The sequence below is a fragment of the Triticum dicoccoides genome, chromosome 7B (genome assembly GCF_002162155.2).
Source record: "Triticum dicoccoides isolate Atlit2015 ecotype Zavitan chromosome 7B, WEW_v2.0, whole genome shotgun sequence".
Classification (NCBI taxonomy): Eukaryota; Viridiplantae; Streptophyta; class Magnoliopsida; order Poales; family Poaceae; genus Triticum; species Triticum dicoccoides.
Window position 1 is genome coordinate 598157247 of NC_041393.1, and position 14510 is coordinate 598171756.

Sequence of the window (14510 nt, forward strand, 5' to 3'; positions counted from 1 at the left end):
TTTCTCTGAGAATCCTGCTTGATTCTCTTAGGGTGGCCTTCAGGATACAAAGGTTCCGGAGTCATTCTACCCGTTCTAGTAGCCACTCTAATAGCAAAGTCATGTATATTATTTAATTCATCGAACAAATCACTTTGAGCTTTAAGTACTTGTTAAGCTTCAGTGGTAACCATAGAAGCATATTTGCTAATGAGTTTAAGTTCACCTTTAACTCTAGCCATATAATCACTCAACCGTCCTATCTCGAAAGCACTATTCTTTAATTCTCTACCAACATAAGCATTAAAACTTTCTTGTCTGGCCATAAAGTCATGAAATTCATCTAAGCATGGGCTATGAAATTTAGTAGACGGGATTTCAACTTTATCATATATATAGAGAGAATTTACCTTTACTACCCGTCTCGGGTTATCAAGACAATATGGTTCTTCAACAGGCGATATATTAAGACCATGTATTTATTCAATAGGAGGTAGATTCTTAACATCTTCAGCTTTAATACATTTTTCTTTCATTTATTTCTTTGCCTCTTGCTTATCTTCAGGACTAGGAAATAGAACTCCCCTCTTCTTCGGAGTTGGTTTAGGAATAGGCTCAGGAATTGCCTTAGGAATTGGCTCAGGAAGAGTCCAATTATTTTCATTAGTCAACATATTATTCAATAGTAGTTCAGATTGGTCGACTGTTCTTTCCCTAGAAACACAACCAGCACAATTATCTAAGTAGTCCTTGGAAGCATCAGTTAGTCCATTATAAAAGATATCAAGTATTTCATTTTTCTGAAAGGGATGATCAGGCAAAGAATTAAGTAATCGGAGAAGCCTCCCCCAAGCTTGTGGGAGACTCTCTTCTTCGATTTGCACAAAATTATATATTTCCCGCAAGACAGCTTGTTTCTTATGAGCAGGGAAATATTTAGCAGAGAAGTAATAAATCATATCCTGGGGACTACACACACAACCAGGATCAAGAGAATTAAACCAAGTTTTAGCATCACCCTTTAATGAGAATGGAAATATCTTAAGGATATAATAGTAGCGAGACTTCTCATCATTAGTAAATAGGGTAGCTATATCATTTAACTTGGTAAGATGTGCCACAACAGTTTCAGATTCATAGCCATAAAAAGATCAGATTCAACCAAAGTAATAATCTCAGGATCAATAGAGAATTCATAATCCTTATCAGTAACACAGATAGGTGAAGTAGCAAAAGCGGGGTCATGTTTCATTATGGCATTAAGAGATTGCTACTTCCATTTAGCTAATAACTTCTTAAGATCATATCTATCATTGCAAGCAAAAATTGCTCTAGCAGCTTCTTCATCCATAACATAACCCTCAGGAACAACAAGCAATTCATAATCAGGGGGAGAACCTTCATCATCACTATCATCAATAATTTCATTCTCAATAATTTCATTCTCTCTAACCCTAGCAAGTTGCTCATCAAGATATTCACCTAATGGCACAGTAGTATCACGCACAGAAGTAGTTTCATCATAAGTATCATGCATAGCAAAAGTGGCATCATCAATAACATGTGACATATCAGAATTCATAGCAGTAGCAGGTTTAGGTGTCACAAGCTTACTCAAAACAGAAGGAGAATCTAGTGCAGAGCTAGATGGCAGTTCCTTACCTCCCCTCGTAGTTGAGGGAAAAATCTTAGTTCTTTCGTCTTTCAAGTTCCTCATAGTGATCAACAGATATAAATCCCAAGTGACTCAAAGAATAGACCTATGCTCCCCGGCAACGGCGCCAGAAATTAGTCTTGATAACCCACAAATGTAGGGGATCACAACAGCTTTCGAGGGTAGAGTCTTCAACCCAAATTTATTGATTCAACACAAGGGGAGCCAAAGAATATTCTTAAGTATTAGCAGTTGAGTTGTCAATTCAACCACACCTGGATAACTTAGTATCTGCAGCAAAGTATTTAGTAGCAAAGTAGTATGATAGTAAAGGTAACAGTGGCAAAAGTAAAGATAGCAGTTTTGTGGTAATTGTGACAGTATCAACGGAAAAGTAAATAAGCAAAGCACAATATGTGAAAAGCTCGTAGGCATTGGATTAGTGATGGATAATTATGTCGGATGCGATTCCTCATGTAATGGCTATAACTTAGATTGACATAGAACTAGCTCCAGTTCATCAATGTAATGTAGGCATGTATTCCGAATATAGTCATACATCCTTATGGAAAAGAACTTGCATGACATCTTTTGTCCTACCCTGCTGTGGCAGCGAGGTCCTAATGGAAACTAAGGGATATTAAGGCCTCCTTTTAATAGAGAACCAGAACAAAGCATTAACACATAGTGAATACATGAACTCCTCAAACTACGGTCATCATCGAGAAGTATCCTGATTATTGTCACTTCGGGGTTGTCGGATCATAACACATAATAGGTGACTATAGACTTGCAAGATAGGATCAAGAACTCACATATATTCATGAAAACATAATAGGTTCAGATCTGAAATCATGGCACTCGGGCCCTAGTGACAAGCATTAAGCGTAGCAAAGTCATTACAACGTCAATCTCAGAACATAGTGGATACTAGGATCAAGCCCTAACAACACTAACTTGATTACATGGTAAATCTCATCCAACCCATCACCGTCCAGCAAGCCTATGATGGAATTACTCACGCACGGCGGTGAGCATCATGAAATTGGTGATGGAGGATGGTTGATGATGACGACGGCGACGAATCCCCCTCTCCAGAGCCCCGAACAGACTCCAGATCATCCCTCCAGAGAGAGATTAGGGCTTGGTGGTGGCTCCGGATCGTAAAACGCGATGAAACTTTCTCTCTGATTTTTTTCTCCGTGAAATGGAATATATAGAGTTGGAGTTGAGGTCGGTGGAGCTCCCGGGGGCCCACGAGATAGGGGGGCGCGCCTAGGGGAAGGGGGCACGCCCCCACCCTCGTGGACAGGGTGTGGGCCCCCTGGCCTTGATTCTTTCGCTAGTATTTTTTATATTTTCCAAAAGTTATCTCCGTGGATTTTCAGGTCATTCTGAGAACTTTTGTTTTCTGCACAATAAACAACACCATGGTAGTTTTGCTGAAAACAGCGTCAGTCCGGGTTAGTTTCATTCAAATCATGCAAGTTAGAGTCCAAAACAAGGGCAAAAGTGTTTGGAAAAGTAGATACGTCGGAGACGTATCATCTATGTATTCACACATGTATCAAGTTTCCGGTTAATACAATTCTGGCATGAATAATTAAGAATTTATCATGATATAAGGAAATATAAAATAACAACTTTATTATTGCCTCTAGGGCATATTTCCTTCAGTCTCCCACTTGCACTAGAGTCAATAATCTAGTTCACAGCGCCATGTGATTTAACACCAATTGCTCACATCTTTATGCGATTAATAACCATAGTTCACATCGCCATGTGACCAAAATTCAAAGGTTTACTAGAGTCAATAATCTAGTTCACATCGATATGTGATTAACACCCAAAAGTAATAAGGTGTGATCATGTTTTGCTTGTGAGAGAAATTTAGTCAACGGGTCTGCCACATTCAGAGTCGTATGTATTTTTTAAATTTCCTATGTCTACATGCTCTGCATGGAGCTACTATAGCTAATTTCTCCCACTTTTAATATGTATCTAGATCGAGACTCGGAGTCATCCAGATCAGTGTCAAAGCTTGCATCACGTAACTCTTTATGACGAACTCTTTATCACCTCCATAACCGAGAAATATTTCCTTAGTCCTCTAAGAATAATTTTGACCGCTGTCCAGTGATCTACTGCTGGATCACTATTGTACCCTCTTGCCAAACTCATGGTGAGGTATACAATAGGTCTGGTAAACAACATAACATACTTTATAGAACATATGCCTGAGGCATAGAGAATGACTTTTCATTCTCTTTCTATTTTCTGCTGTGGTCGGGTTTTGAGTCTTTACTCAACTTCACACCTTACAACTCAGGCAAGAACTCCTTCTTTGACTGATCCATTTTGAACTCCTTCAAAATCTTATCAGGGTATGTACTCATCAAAAGTCTTATCAAGCGTCTTGATCTATCTTTATAGATCTTCATGACCAATATGTAAGCAACTTCACCGAGGTCTTTCATTGAAAAATTCTTATTCAAGTATCCTTTTATGCTATTCAGAAATTCAGTATCATTTCCGATCAACAATATGTCATCCACATATAATATCAGAAATGCTACAGACCTCCCACTCACTAGGTTGTAAATATAGGCTTCTCCAATAGTCTGTATAATACCATATGCTTTGATCACACTATCAAAGAATATATTCCAACTTCGAGATGCTTGCACCAGTCCATAGATGGATCGCTGGAACTTGCACACTTTGTTAGCACCTTTAGGATTAACAAAACCTTCTTGTTGCATCATATACAACTCTTCTTTATGAAATCCATTAAGGAATGTAGTTTTGACATCCATTTGCCAGATTTCATAAAATGAGGCAATTTCTAACATGATTCAGACAGACTTAAGCATCGCTACGAGTGAGAAAATCTTATCGTAGTCAACACCTTGAACTTGTCAAAAACTTTTTGCGACAATTTGAGCTTTGTAGATAGTAACACTACTATCAGCGTTCGTATTCCTCTTGGAGATCCGTTTATTCTCAATGGCTTAGCGATCATCAAGCAAGTCAACCAAAGTCCACACTTTGTTCTTCATACATGGATTCCATCTCAGATTTCATGGCCTCAAGCCATTTCACGGAATCTGGGCTCATCATCGCTTCCTCATAGTTCGCTGGTACGCCATCGTCTAGTAACATGACTTCCAGAATAGGATTACGGTACTACTCTGGTGCAGAATGTATTCTGGTTGACCTACACGTTCGGTAGTAACTTGATCTGAAGTTTCATAATCATTATCATTAGCTTCCTCACTAATTGGTGTAGGCATCACTGGAACTGATTTCTGTGATGAATCACTTTCAAATTTGGGAGAAGGTACAATTACCTTGTCAAGTTCTACTTTCCTCCCACTCACTTCTTTCGAGAGAAACTCCTTCTCTAGAAAGGATCCATTCTTAGCAACGAATATCTTGCCTTCGGATCTGTGATAGAAGGTGTACCCAATAGTCTCCTTTGGGTATCCTATGAAGACACATTTCTCCAATTTGGATTCGAGCTTATCAGTTTGAAGCTTTTTCACATAAGCATCGCAGCCCCAAACTTTAAGAAACGACAGCTTAGGTTTCTTGCCAAACCATAGTTCATACGGTGTCATCTCAACGGATTTAGATGGTGCCCTATTTAACGTGAATGTAGCTGTCTCTAATGCATAACCCCAAAACGATAGTGGTAAATCGGTAAGAGAAATCATAGATCGCACCATATCTAATAAAGTGCGGTTACGATGTTCAGACACACCATTACGCTGTGGTGTTCCAGGTAGTGTGAGTTGCGAAACTATTCCACATTGTTTCAAATAAAGACCAAACTCGTAACTAAACTATTCGCCTCTGCGATCATATCGTAGAAACTTTATTTTCTTGTTACGATGATTTTCTACTTCACTCTGAAATTCTTTGAACTTTTCAAATGTTTCAGACTTATGTTTCATTAAGTAGATATACCCATATCTGCTCAAATCATCTGTGAAGGTCAGAAAATAATGATACCCGCCGCGAGCCTCAACACTCATCGGACCGCATACATCAGTATGTATTATTTCAAATGAGTCAGTGGCTCGCTCCATTGTTCTGGAGAACAGAGTCTTAGTCATCTTGCCGATGAGGCATGGTTCACAAGCATCAAATGATTCATAATCAAGTGATTCCAAAAGTCCATCCGCATGGAGTTTCTTCATGCGCTTTACACCAATATGACCTAAATGGTAGTGCCACAAGTATGTTGCACTATCATTATGAACTTTGCATCTTTTGGCATCAATATTATGAATATGTGTATTACTACAATCGAGATTCAATAAACCCTTTACATTGGGTGTATTACCATAGAAGGTTTTATTCATGTAAATAGAACAACAATTATTCTCGTACTTAAATGAATAACCGTATTGCAATAAACATGATCCAATCATATTCATATTCAACGCAAACACCAAATAACATTTATTTTAAGTTCAACACTAATCCGGAAGGTAAAGGGAGTGTGCGTTGGTGATCTTATCAACCTTGGAATCACTTCCAACACACATCGTCACCTCACCCTCAACTAGTCTCTGTTCTTTTTGTAACTCCTGTTTCAAGTTACTAATCATAGCAACTGAATCAGTGTCAAATACCCAGGGGCTACTATGAACACTAGTAAAGTACACATCAATAATCTGTTGTAACATCCCAAATTTTCAATTTAGATGTTATACATAGGTCATCATATGCATGTCATATTTTATTTGCATTTTGTTTGTGATCCTAGAAATCCTAAGCAACTCAAGGACCCTAGGAGAGAGTTGGGGATTTCATTTATTTTCATATTTGAATTTTCTCAAATTTGAAAAGAGAATCATTGTCGGAGTAATGGGCCACGGGTAGGCTAACCCGAGCCCCAGGACCTTTCAAGACATCGGGGCAGGCCGCGCCCCTCAAGCCGAGTCCCAGACGGCGACTCCGAGATAAGCCGACTCCAAGCTGGCGACCTCCAGAGAGGCCGACTCCAAGCTGGCGACCTCCAAGGAGGCCGACTATGGAGAGTCGGCCCAAGACCCCTCCCTCATCCCAAAGTACGATACGGGGTACGGTCACGGTGTGGCCGTTTCCCCCTTCCCACGAGGGGCCGGCATGGCTACAGCGAGCCATATCGCTGGAAGATCTCCGGCGAGGCGCGACACTGTTGCCATGCCTGCCCTGACCTCAGCCACAGTGCACAGTGTACTGTGCCCACGACGCCGGCCTGTACGACCCGAAGGCGGCCTGGGTACTCGAAGACGGACCTGTGGGAGTCGGCCTCCCTGGAGTCGGCCGACTCCTCCCTAGGGCCCCATGTGCCATTAACGAGATAAGATGGGGAACGGCGATGGTGATCGCCCGATAGACGGCGGCATTGTTTCCACGACCCGATGACCAAGCTTGCGTCACTAGGAGTGTCGCTACAGTATCAAGCCTGTCCGCGGGACCCGCCAGTCGGCGAGCCCAGAAGCCGGCGGGAAGGACGGTGGCCAGAGAGACAGACGGCTGGGACCCGCGCCCAGCCGTATTACTATTGTACCCCCAGGGGGTAGGCCTATATAAACCCCCTGGGGCACCCATGCAAAGGGTTCGGACCTGAGTAGAGATAGACCAGATAGCACGGGAGGAGAGAACTAGCCTTGCTCTCTCCTGCCTCCCAAAACAGCTCTAGGAGCACCACTGTAGTCACCTTGCTTGAGTGATCATGTGGAGACCCCGTAGAGCAGCAGTAGGGGTGTTATCTCCTAGGAGAGCCCTGAAGCTGGGTAAGATCCGTCGGCGTGCATGTCTTCGCCTCATCCCGCTTCCTGGCACCGGCGACGTTCTACTCGCTCCCACCATGATAAGCCATCCTTTGGCATATGTCGTATCCAACCCCCGACATTTGGCGCCCACCATGGGGCGAGGTGCACCGTCGTCCGGAGATCTGCTCTGGACGGGAACCCTGTTCCTTCCCGGCGAGCGCAGCCAGCCTGGCACGCCGGATGGCGTTTGTGCCGACGCACTGCACGGCGCAGAGATCGCCTGTGCGTCCAGCTGCCTCGCCGATCTTATCGGTGAGGTTCACCTCTCCGATGAGCCTGCATCCGACGTAGGCACGAGTGCCCCCGAGAGCCTCCTCGCGGGCCTCCTCGACCAACTCCACGTCGCCGGCGAGCCTGCCGCGGACCTGGAGTCCATAGGATCCACCGACCCGATACTAGTCAACTCTGACACCGCGTCGCTCGATGCGTTCCCCACCGACGTGGTGGTCTACAACGAGCCGCTCTCATACGCGGGGAGCGGCGGAAGCACCGTCACCGGGGTCCTCGTCCTCGAACACGGCGAGCACTTCGGCGAGGGAGCGCATGACCCGTTTGATGCGGCCCTGCGAGACCTTGCGGCGCCGATTCCGGAAGACGCCGACGCCGGGACGCTGGAGGCGCTCCGCCTTCAGCTCATCGAGGGCGCGAAGAAGCTGGCAAGCATGAGGCGCTTGTCAGAAGCTTACCAACGGGAGATGGATCGCGCCATAGGTGGTTCGCCAGCTCCAACTGGGCCTAGCCTCCTAGGCGCGGTCCGACAGCACAGCGCAGCAATCGCCAACCTTTTTGGGGTTGATCGCCCTGTGTACGCCACGCCCGCAGAAAATATCTGTGCCGCCCAGGCGGCGGCAGATGAGCTCGACAACTTCGAAGGCGAAGAGCGCCGCATAATGACGGAGCGAGTTCAGTAGCTCCTCGACGCGGCCGCCGCGCAGAATGGTGCTGGCTGCCGTACCGAGGCGCCGCAGCGCCAGAACGACGACCCACCGCCTCGCCGAGACCAAGGTGCGACATCTCGGAAGCCGACTGGTGGGGCCCGTGGGAAGAAGGACAAGGAGCCGGCTGTCAGCCACAGCCGGACTCACATCACCATCGAGCGCGACCAAGACGTCCGCCCCAAAGCAGTGGAACGGCGGGACGACTACCAGCCTCCCCCTCCTCGCGGAGAAAGGCGAGTCTCCCCGCTGCCCGTGGAACATCCGGCTCTCGGCGACCGCCTTGGCCGCCGAGAGGGAGTCGGAGAGAATGACGCCCGCCATCGGATCGACCGACTCCACCGATCCCTGGCGCTGGAAGAAGAAGACGAGTTGGGTCCCCCCTGCTTCGGACCCCGCATCCGGGACGAGCCCTTTCCCAAAGGGTTCATGCTCCCCCGAGACACGCCCAAATATACCGGCACCGTGAAGCCGGAAGATTGGCTGATCGACTACTCCACGGCCGTCAACATAGCGAACGGCAACAAGCGTGTTGCCTTAAGATATGTCCCACTCATGCTCCAGGGCTCGGCCCGGACGTGGTTAAACAGTCTGAAGCCTCGCAGCATCAACAGCTGGGTTGACTTCACTGAGGCTTTTGTCGGCAACTTCACGAGCACGTACAAGCGACCTCCCAAGCCGCGCCAGCTCTCCCTGTGTGTGCAAGGCCCTGACGAGTCTACTCGCGACTACCTCACGCGCTGGGGCGAGCTCCGTAACTCCTGCGAGGGTGTGCACGAGGTGCAGGCCATCGAGTACTTTACTGCCTGGTGCAGAGAAGGCACCCTCCTCAAGCACAAGCTCCTCTAGATGAGCCGGAGACCCTTGACGAGCTGCTGATCACGGCGGACAAGTACGCCACGGCCGACTCCTCCATGAAGGCGGAGATTCGGGTCAGCGCAACTGGCAAAGTCGCCCCTCAGGCTCCAAGAACTCCGGCTGGAGACACCAGTCGGCGGCAGCAGCAGAATGACCAGAAGTGCAAAGCCCTGCTGCCGACTTCCAACAGTCGGCAGGTGGCAACAACAGAGGACCAGCAATTGGAGGGACCGCCTCCGGCAAAGCGGCAGAAGGGCGGCAAGTCCAACTGGCTGCCGGCTTTCTCCTACGAGCAGACTCTGGATGGTCCCTGCAAGTTGCACAGCAGCGCGAAGCCGTCCAACCATACCACCAGGAAATGTCACTGGCTGACAAGAATCAACAAGAGGGAAGGCTTGCCCCCTCCCCCTCCTGCTAGGCCGCCTCCTCCGCAGCCACCCCACCAGCCGGCCGTCAGGCCAGTCGGCGCGATACAAGACGAGTTCCCGGACGAGCACGGAGCCTATGTGGTGTTCACCAGTGTAGCGGATGACCGGCGCAGCAGGCGCCAACAGCAGCAAGAAGTAAACGCAGTTGCATCAAGCACTCCAGAGTTCATGCATTGGTCCGAAAAGCCTATCAGTTGGAGCAGAGCTGATCACCCAGAGGTGATGCCGAGCCCAGGCTCTTACGCCTTGGTCCTAGGCGCCACCCTCGCCACGGACAGACGGGCCGCTCGCTTCTCGCGAGTGCTGATAGACGGAGGCAGCAGCATCAACATCCTGTACAAGGATACGATGGAGAAACTAGGAATCAAGCAAAGACAGCTTCAGAGCAGCCGGACTGTGTTTCACGGAATCGTCCCCGGCCTTTCCTGCTCACCAATCGGCAAGATCCTGATAGATGTCCTCTTCGGAGACAAGGATCATTTCCGCCGAGAGACAATTTGGTTTGAAGTGGTGGACCTTGAAAGCCCATAACACGCATTGCTCGGCCGACCCGCCCTGGCCAAGTTCATGGCGGTACCCCACTACGCCTTGTTGGGGAACGTAGCAGAAATTCAAAATTTTCCTACGTGTCACCAAGATCTATCTATGGAGAGACCAGCAACGAGTAGAAAGAGAGTGCATCTACATACCCTTGTAGATCGCTAAGCGGAATCATTCAAGTGAACGGGGTTGATGGAGTCGTACTCGTCGTGATTCAAATCACCGATGATCCTAGTGCCGAACGGACGGCACCTCCGCGTTCAACACACGTACAGCCCGGTGACGTCTCCCACGCCTTGACCCAGCAAGGAGAGAGGGAGAGGTTGAGGAAGACTCCATCCAACAGCAGCACAACAGCGTGTTGGTGGTGGAGGAGCGTGGCAATCCAGCAGGGCTTCGCCAAGCACCATGGGAGAGGAGGAGTAGGAAGAGAGGTAGGGCTGTGCCAGAACTTCGTGTATAGCTCCCATGCGCCTCCCCACTATATATAGGGGTGGAGGGGCTGGTTTCTTGCCCTCCAAGTCCATTGGGGCGTTGGCCAAGGTGGGAGGAAAGAAATCTCATTATTTCCTTCCCCACCGATTGTTATCCCCCCTTTTTAGGGATCTTGATCTTATCCCTTCGGGATATGATCTTATTCCTTCTAAGGGGGGATCTTGGTGCGCCTTGACCAGGGGTGTGGGGCCTTGCCCCCACTACCCACGTCCATGTGGATCCCCCATGCAGGTGGGCCCCACTCCGGAACCTTCTAGAACCTTCCCGGTACAATACCGAAAAATCCCGAACATTTTCCGGTGGCCAAAATAGGACTTCCCATATATAAATCTTTACCTCCGGACCATTCCGGAACTCCTCGTGACGTCCGGGATCTCATCCGGGACTCCGAACAACATTCGGTAAACACATACAAACTTCCTTTATAACCCTAGCGTCATCGAACCTTAAGTGTGTAGACCCTACGGGTTCGGGAGACATGTAGACATGACCGAGACGTTCTCCGTCAATAACCAACAGCGGGATCTGGATACCCATGATGGCTCCCACATGTTCCACGATGATCTCATCGGATGAACCACGATGTCAAGGACTTAATCAATCCGTATTCAATTCCCTTTGTCTATCGGTATGTTACTTGCCCGAGATTCGATCGTCGGTATCCAATACCTTGTTCAATCTCGTTACCGGCAAGTCACTTTACTCGTTCCGTAACACATCATCCCGTGATCAACTCATTGGTCACATTGCGCATATGATGATGTCCTACCAAGTGGGCCCAGAGATACCTCTCCGTTTACACGGAGTGACAAATCCCAGTCTCGATCCGCATAAAACAATAGATACTTTCGGAGATACCTGTAGTGCACCTTTATAGTCACCCAGTTACGTTGTGACGTTTGATACACCCAAAGCACTCCTACGGTGTCCAGGAGTTACACGCTCTCATGGTCGAAGGAAGAGATAGTTGACATTGGCAAAGCTCTAGCAAATGAACTACACAATCTTTTGTGCTAGTCTTAGGATTGGGTCTTGTCCATCACATCATTCTCCTAATGATGTGATCCCGTTATCAACGACATCCAATGTCCATAGCCAGGAAACCATGACTATCTGTTGATCACAACGAGCTAGTCAACTAGAGGCTCACTAGGGACATATTGTGGTCTATGTATTCACACGTGTATTACGATTTCCGGATAATACAGTTATAGCATGAATAAAAGACAATTATCATGAACAAGGAAATATAATTATAATACTTTTATTATTGCCTCTAGGGCATATTTCCAACAGTCTCCCACTTGCACTAGAGTCAATAATCTAGTTCACATCGCCATGTGATTAACACTCACAGGTCACATCGCCATGTGACTAATACCCAAGAGTTTACTAGAGTCAGTAGTCTAGTTCACATCACTATGTGATTAACACTCAATGAGTTTTATGTTTGATCATGTTGCTTGTGAGAGAAGTTTTAGTCAACGGGTCTGAACCTTTCAGATCCGTGTGTGCTTTACAAATCTCTATGTCATCTCCTAGATGCAGCTACCACGCTCTATTTGGAGCTATTCCAAACAACTGTTCTACTTGGAGCTATTCTAAATTATTGCTCCATTATATGTATCCGGTCTCTCTACTCAGAGCTATCCGGATAGGTGTCAAGCTTGCATCGTCCTAACCTTTACGACGAACTCTTTTACCACCTCCATAATCGAGAAAATTCCTTAGTCCACTAGTTACTAAGGATAACTTTGACCGCTGTCCTGTGAGCCATTCTTGGATCACTCTTGTACCCCTTGACCGACTCATGGCAAGGCACACTTCAGGTGCGGTACACAGCATAGCATACTGAAGAGCCTACGTCTTAAGCATAGGGGACGACCTTCGTCCTTTCTCTCTATTCTGCCATGGTCGAGCTTTAAGTCTTAACTTCGTACCTTACAACTCAGGCAAGAACTCCTTCTTTGACTGGTCCATCTTGAACACCTTCAAGATCATGTCAAGGTATGTGCTCATTTGAAAGTATTATTAAGCATTTTGATCTATCCTTATAGATCTTGATGCTCAGTGTTCAAGTAGCTTAATCCAGGCTTTCCATTGAAAAACACTTTCAAAATAACCCTATATGCTTTCCAGAAATTCTACGTCATTTCTGATCAACAATATGTCAACAACATATACTCATCAGAAATTCTATAGTGCTCCCACTCACTTCTTTGGAAATACAAGTTTCTCATAAACTATGTACAAACCCAAAATTTTTGATCATCATCAAAGCATACATTCCAACTCCGAGATGCTCACTCCAGTCCTTAGAAGGATTGCTGGAGCTTTGCATACTTATTAGCATCTTTCGGGATTGACAAAACCTTCCAGTTGTATCACATACAACCTTTCCTCATTAAAATTGTCGAGGAAACAATGTTTTGACATCCTATCTTTAAGATTTCATAAATAATGCAGTAATCGCTAATATAATTCCAACAGACTCTTAGCATCGCTACGAGTGAGAAAATCTCATCGTAGTCAACTCCTTGAACTTGTCGGAAAACATCTTAACGACAAGTCGAGCATTCTTAATGGTGACATTTACCATCATTGTCCGTCTTCCTTTTGAAATCCATCTGTACTCATTAGCCTTACGACCATCGAGTCGTTCTGCCAAAGTCTACACTTTGTTTTCATACATGGATCCTCTCTCGCATTTTATGGCCTCAAGCCATTTATCGGAATCCGGGCCCACCATCGCTTCTCCATAGCTCGTAGGTTCATTGTTGTCTAGCAACATGACCTTCAAGACAGGATTACGTACCACTCTGAAGTAGTACGCATCCTTGTCATCCTACGAGGTTTGGGAGTGACTTGATCCGAAGTTTCATGATCAATATCATAAGCTTCCACTTCAATTGGTGTAGGTGCCACAGGAACAACTCCCTGTGCCCTGTCACACACTAGTTGAAGAGACGGTTCAATAACCTCATCAAGTCTCCACCATCCTCCCACTCAATTCTTTCGAGAGAAACTTTTCCTCGAGAAAGGACCCGATTCTAGAAACAATCCATATTGCTTTCGGATCTGAATTAGGAGGTATACCCAATTGTTTTGGGTTTCCTATGAAGATGCATTTTATCCGCTTTGGGTTCGAGCTTATCAACCTGAAACTTTTTCATATAAGCGTCGCAGCCCCAAACTTTTAAGAAACGACAACTTAGGTTTCTCTAAACCATAATTCATACGGTGTCATCTCATCGGAATTACGTGGTGCCCTATTTAAAGTGAATGTGGTTGTCTCTAATGCCTAACCCATGAACGATAGTGGTAATTCGATAAGAGACATCATGGTACGCACCATATCCAATAGGGTGCAACTATGATGTTCGGACACACCATCACATTATGGTGTTCCAGGCGGTATTAATTGCGAAACAATTTCCACAATGTCTTAATTGTGTGCCAAAACTCGTAACTCAGATATTCATCTCTATGATCATATCATAGACATTTTATCCTCTTGTCACAATGATCTGCTACTTCACTCTGAAATTACTTCAACCATTCAATAATTCAGACTTGTGTTTCATCAAGTAAATATACTCAACATTTACTCGAATCATCTATGAAGTAAGAACATAATGATATTCACTGCATGCCTCAGCACTCATTCGACTGCACACATCAAAATGTGTTACTTCCAACAAGTTGCTATCTTGTTCCATCTTACTGAAAATGAGGCTTTTCAGTCATCTTGCCCATGTGGTATGATTTGCATATCTCAAGTGATTCAAAATCA